Here is a 5,944-nt window from a genome sequence, read left to right as displayed (position 1 = left end):
TAAGGAGTAGAAAGTACAGATATTTGTGTAAAAATGTAAGGAGTAGAAGTAAAAAGTCGCCATAAAAATAAGTAGTAAAGTAAAGTAAAAATATGAGAAAAATCTACTTGAGTACAGTAACGAAATATTTGTACTTACTTCCCATCTCTGGTCATAATGCAAGTCAGCTTCAGAGCCCCTTACAAACCTCAATAAGGATCAAATTATTGTAGAAAGAATTATGGAAAGCTAATCAAAATTCAGAGACTTATAGCTGCAGTGGTGCAGAGGTCATTTTTACACATGCCACAATGGTGAATTTGTTTTATGGGGAGGGAGGCGTTGAGCTTGAAATGTATAAAAATTTTCATGCAGTTCAAGCTTTCTTCAACTGAACAGGTTCTGTTTAGGATTAAATGTGACTTAATTTAGCAAAAATTTAAAGTGAAAGAAAGAAATAATCTTAAAACAGTGGATTTGCTTTCGAAAATGACTGACAATGATAATTTATAACTTTTTGTAAAGCAGTCCTGTAAGGACTATGAAATAATCTGAAATTTTATAGACTAAGCTCTTTAACCCATATAGTTTAAGTATTGAAAAAGAAATACTCTAAAGAGGAATAAGTCTGGAAAAATATACCTTACCATGGGCTCCTTGTTATAAGGTTTTGTAACCACAATAGGGGGCTGATTTAATTTCAGCCATTGGCCTTTCCCAATCAATGGCAACTCTTTCCCCCAATCCACGACTCATTCCATTTGGACATCCCTGCGGAAGATCAGCCATATTAAATCCTGTCTAAAACCAATTATGTATAAGTACAAGTGCCTTATAAGCCCCTCCACAGCAAGTAAGGACCTGTTTCTCACCAAACATCAGGATCAGCAACAAAATGTGGTCGGCAAATGTAAATCCACGTATGCATTGCACACATTCTATAAGTAAAGAAACTACTTACTCACCAACACATGTAATTTCACATAGGCAATAAAAATCAATTTTTTAAAGATGCAAACGTTTTGAGAAGTTATCGCAGTGCTACAAATAAAGGCATCATTTAAAACCCTTTAAAAAATGTGGGTCTAATAAAATCTTTTCCTTTGTCTATTAAACTAGCCTTAATATTATCATTTAATTTTTCAGGGTGCAAAGGTTTAAATCAACAGTATACAATGATTTAACTGTTAATGCAGCAGTATTATTGTGCATTAGGTGCATGTTAAAAGTTTGCTGCAAGAGCTTGGATTGCTACCATGGTGATGACAGCTTTCTGTTTTGTTTGTGAGAGGAAAGGCTGTCTCAAAAGCAAATCGTGTAGTTATAGCCTCTAGCACCATCAAGAGGGCTCAGTTCAACTGCGAAGGTGATTTACAGCAGGTGTAGTGTGTAGTAAGCAGAGGGAAGAAGAAGCAAATGATTTAGAAATGGCCTTCGACTTCAGCAATCACCAAAAGTTACTTCATTGGTAATGAGTCATAAGAAGTAATAACAAATACTGACCTATGAACTGGAGGAGTCAGTATTCACCTAAATTTCATGCACAATAAGCATATTTTCAGTCTTTTTATTTTTTAATTTTCTTTTAGATATTGTCATTTTGAAATCTCTTTGAGGTTTGTTTGAATGTGTATTGGCTGCCAGTGGATTAGGGAGTTTGGGGACACTTTCTAAGGTTTAAGAGACTTAAGCTTAAGCTACAACAAAGTCTCTGTTTAATTCATAAAAAAACATGCAGACATTTTGACTTCTTCTTCTTTGAGTTCTTAACTGCTAATTTTTGAAAAACCTGTAGTAAAAACATGTCAAAATACTAAACAATTAATTGAATTAGGAGCACCTTTTTCAAGTGCAACATACATATATATACACAGTATATATTCAATTTCAAGTTACACAGGATTTAATTCAAAAGCTTTATTTTTAACTGTAAATATGTATAATATACCATGAAATTTAATTTACCTTCATCAAAGAATAACTGTTCTGCTTTTTAAGGTTTAAAATCATGATCAATGACGAAAATAATGATTATCATCTTGGTTATATAATCCTGAGTAAAATAATAAAGCCTATTTATTTATTTTTTTTTTAAGTTTAAATAACCTACTGAACAATCATAAATGCTCCAATTAAGCTCACAAAGATACACATCAAAAGTAATTAAACATTTATGAAGTGAGAGCCTGATCTAATCTTGAAAACAAAGATTTTAAATTTGTAGTGCACTAGATGTACTATGTTCTCTGAACAGAGGCAAATACAGCCTCAGAGATTTCCGATCCATTCAAATCAAACTGGACTTGTTTGAATAGTGTGACAGAAACCCTTTAGGGCTTCTATCAAAGGTTACACCCCTAAAACAACAAAACATCAGGCAGCTCATATTATGAAAGTCATTTCACTGTAAAAGAGAAAAGACATGTAGAGTGTATAATTATTTTTACATCTTAGCTTTGAGATTATAAGTACTCAATATTTTGTAAATTCATACATCACTGTCTTTTTTGGATAACGGTATTTTTTCAAATGCTAACTCTGACTCCAAATATTTTCCATATTAATTCTATAATTAGAATTAAACAATCTCTCCTCTCTCTCTCCTCTTTCCTCCGCTGCAGACATGCAGACAGCCTTGTGAAACTACAGTAAAGTTGGCAATATATTTACAGATTCGGCTTTTACAGAATAATAACTCGTTGGCGGATGATTTATTCTACAAAACAGACACCTCTCAGCAACCACAGCAAGGCAGAAAGTGAGCTACAACCAAATTTTCCAAAAAAACTCCTATCCCGCTGGGAGAATTTCATTGGACCCTATGCAGAGCTCGCTGCTCGGCAAATGCTCCGTCTGCAACTTGCAAAATAATCAGAGAGAAATATTCAAAAGCAGCACCAAGAAGAGGTTGATTATTATCACATTTATTGGATTTGAAAATAATACTTTTCTGAGGAATTTCCAAAAGCCTAAATGACAAATGCCACCTCTATTTTATTATTGGAATAAGTATAAAATGAGCAATGACTACACTATAGATCATTGTAGTGCCTCCAAACATGTATCACACATAGATAACCTCATAACCTCAACCCTTACTTTGGAAAAATGTGCTAAACTTTATTTTTTAGATTTTTTCATTGTTATTATAAGCAGGCCAGGTGTGCAATCTCTGCAACAGGAACCACAGCACTGAGCGTTGTGTGCACTGCATAAAGTATACCTGTCACAAATGCAGGAAGGACTCACCTTGGGTTTGTGGAAACTGCTAAATAGGACAATTGTAGCTTCATATGTAGTGCTTTTCCTTGGGTGAAATAAATGTTACTCCAATACTGAAATCATACTGTTTGTCATTTTTTAAGCTGAAATGTTGAAAGACATGAAAAGGTGAGAACAGACAAAATACAATTATTCTCTAAGTTTTTCTTTCTTTCACATAGTGAGCTTTGCAATATAAATGAGTTTGTTGGTGATTGCACAATATAAATAGGCCTTGTTGGAAAAGCATGATTATAACCTATTCTCAGCTCAGGAACTAGGACCCATATGATATCCGGTTGATCAATAGGTTTGCCTAAATAAAAGGTTTAGTTATGACTTATCAAGATATTCCTGCAAAAAGGTTTGATGTTGCAGGGGAAGGTACAAGGACAGTTAGCAAGGTAGAGTGAATACACAAACTTGAAAAGGGGAGGGGGGCTTGCAGGAAAACTGAAATTCTCCGGGACATCTAGTGTTAAAGCAAATGATGATATCTTTCAATAAAAGCAATACTGATGACTCCTAATGGTGCTTATGGCAATTCAATATCAGGCCCAGTATCTAAAACCTCACCATTTTTTAACTGAGAGTTGATTTAAAGATAGCATTACAGGAGCTATATATTTTGGGGATACTATATTTTGGGATGGGCAAGCATACATTTCATGCACGAAGCAATGAGAACACTTCAGTTTATTGGAGATAACACATATAAGAGGAGATTATGTTTCCTTGGATCTGGTCAGGGGTCCAGATATGGCAACAAACTATTGACTGGTTCTGGGGATGTTAGAACGGAATTTTCGTTGTTGTTTGTTTTTTCATCTGATCATTTTTTTGGAGAATATTTTAAATGGGCTATAGCTGGACTTTTTGCATAGAGGAGGTGGAGTCGAATTCAGCATTTTCAGGAACTGTGAATTGCCCAGTTTTGAGAACGCAGCAGCAAGTCAGAGTACAATCCTGTGCTCTGAGCAGATGAACAATTCAATATGACATTTCCTCTTGAAGGGAGGAACACCTTTTTTTTCCTTCTACCTCTATGTGATACTGCTGATGACACAGGTAAAGACTTATCCTTCAGGGGGTGTGGGGACACCTGGGCCCCAAGACTCTTATGGTTCAAAGCTGCTGTGGTAACAGAGGGTAACCTGATGGACTTGTCCTAACATTGAACTTTTTTACATGTTGGAGAGGATCACTGCTCTCTTCCAAGACCAGTAGCAGGATGGCTCCTGCCCAGTTTTCCACATATAGATCCACTCACATAGATTAACAGATTAACTGTTCGCAGATGCTGCTGCTGCTCTCTCCTTTGCAAAGGCGAATCGAAGCTTTGCTGTCCAGCATTCTTTACTTCATTCCATCTAAGTGACCTGCATGCGAATCAACAGACCCGGGGAAGCCATGACAGTTTTCAACAGTGTCCTGTTAAATCCAGAATATTATTTAAAATCCTCCTTCTCACATATAACGCTTATATTATATACATCTTATATCACAGATCTGATTGTACATTATATTCTTAACAGAGCACAATCTGCAGGTTCCTAGAATTTCTAAAAGTAGAATGGGAGCCAGATCTTTTAGTTATCAGGCTCCCCTCCTGTGGAACCAACTACTAGTTTTAGTCTGTGGGGCAGACAGCAACCCAGTCTCATGGGAAAATGTACCCCCACTACGTTTTGCAGTGTGGACCAACGTAGTGGGGGTACATTTTCCCATGAGACTGGGTTGCAGACAGCCTGGGTGTGCTTGATTTCAGTGGCTGTGTCCTTTCTTGAGATGATATGTTGTGAATTGGTGTTTTGAATGAGTGAATAGAATCTTGATTAGTTTTACAAAAACACATTACATGACTACAAGCAACTTGGTAATGATGAATTAAAAAAAATATCTGAATTTATGTTTTCATCAATTTCAAATGCCTTAGGCTGAAATAAAACTGATATGTAAATTGTCGCCATAGCTAGACAAAACAGCTTATGCTAAATATAAACAGTGTGTTCACAGAGTGTCAACAAACCCTTCTTTTTAGGCATAATATCTGTGTTCAGTATACCAAAAAAATGTGAATAGTTTGAATGTTTGCTTTGTTGGGAGACATAATCAGAATCAAGCTTTGCTATTTCGTCATTGATACAATTAAGCTTGTTAATATGCTTAATATGAATATGTTCTGAGAAGCAGTAAAAACAAAATCTTGTTTTAAAACTATACCTGCTTTTGCAAGACCTTACACAATTATTTTAAGGTACAGTACCATAAAGCACCTTCACAGATTTACCTCAAGTTTAAAATTTGCATATGGAAATAGATAAAGCTCTGGAATTTTAAGGAGACATCTTCATTTCCATCCACAAAAAGAGAGGTTCGCATCATACCAGCAAGCAGCCAGCAAGTAAGTTTTTCCTTTAAATGTTAACAGGGTTATAATAATTAGAATGAAAATGATTATTGAGCTACAGTTAGTTGTTAAATTCAATCTAAAGAGCAGTTATCTGTTGTTTTACATTGAGATATATTGACAGATTTCAGCCTAAAATGATTGACAGCAAAAAAACAAAAAAAACAACCTTCTAATATTTCCTCTAGTTTAAAGTTATTTTCACATTTTGAGATGTGAATATATGTTATGTCCTTTAGATGTTGTTTATATACTGTATATATATATATATATATATATATATATATATATATA

The sequence above is a fragment of the Cyprinodon variegatus genome, unplaced genomic scaffold, assembly GCF_000732505.1.
Source record: "Cyprinodon variegatus isolate N-32 unplaced genomic scaffold, C_variegatus-1.0 Scaffold1031, whole genome shotgun sequence".
In the NCBI taxonomy this organism is placed as follows: domain Eukaryota; kingdom Metazoa; phylum Chordata; class Actinopteri; order Cyprinodontiformes; family Cyprinodontidae; genus Cyprinodon; species Cyprinodon variegatus.
This window is presented reverse-complemented; position numbering follows the sequence as displayed.